The sequence below is a fragment of the Morone saxatilis genome, unplaced genomic scaffold, assembly GCF_004916995.1.
Source record: "Morone saxatilis isolate NCDOM2014 unplaced genomic scaffold, NCSU_SB_2.0 Contig0, whole genome shotgun sequence".
Lineage (NCBI taxonomy): Eukaryota > Metazoa > Chordata > Actinopteri > Moronidae > Morone > Morone saxatilis.
Window position 1 is genome coordinate 174,027 of NW_023339650.1, and position 353 is coordinate 174,379.

A 353-nucleotide genomic window follows, 5' to 3' on the forward strand; every position below is an offset into this window, starting at 1 on the left:
TCAAGCGGAATAAAGTTTGATTCACTGAAGAAAAGACTTCTGACTAACTTGTCAAAGATGATAATCATATGGCATCATGATAATCATATCTGCATCATCAGAACAAACCTTAACACAATACTTTCACAGTATTATGTATTATAATAGAATTGTCTAAATAAAGTTACATAAGGATCGAGGTTGAAGGTAATTTATACTGCACATGAAAGTCCTTTTACATGTACCTAATTAGGCTATCGTATGAATGACAAATAATGTCAAACTTGAAGTAAAAGATATTCTTATATTGGCAGTGAACCTCAGAGAAGGATAGGTTTACTTGTCTATGTCTGTGTCTTGATGAGCATTTTATT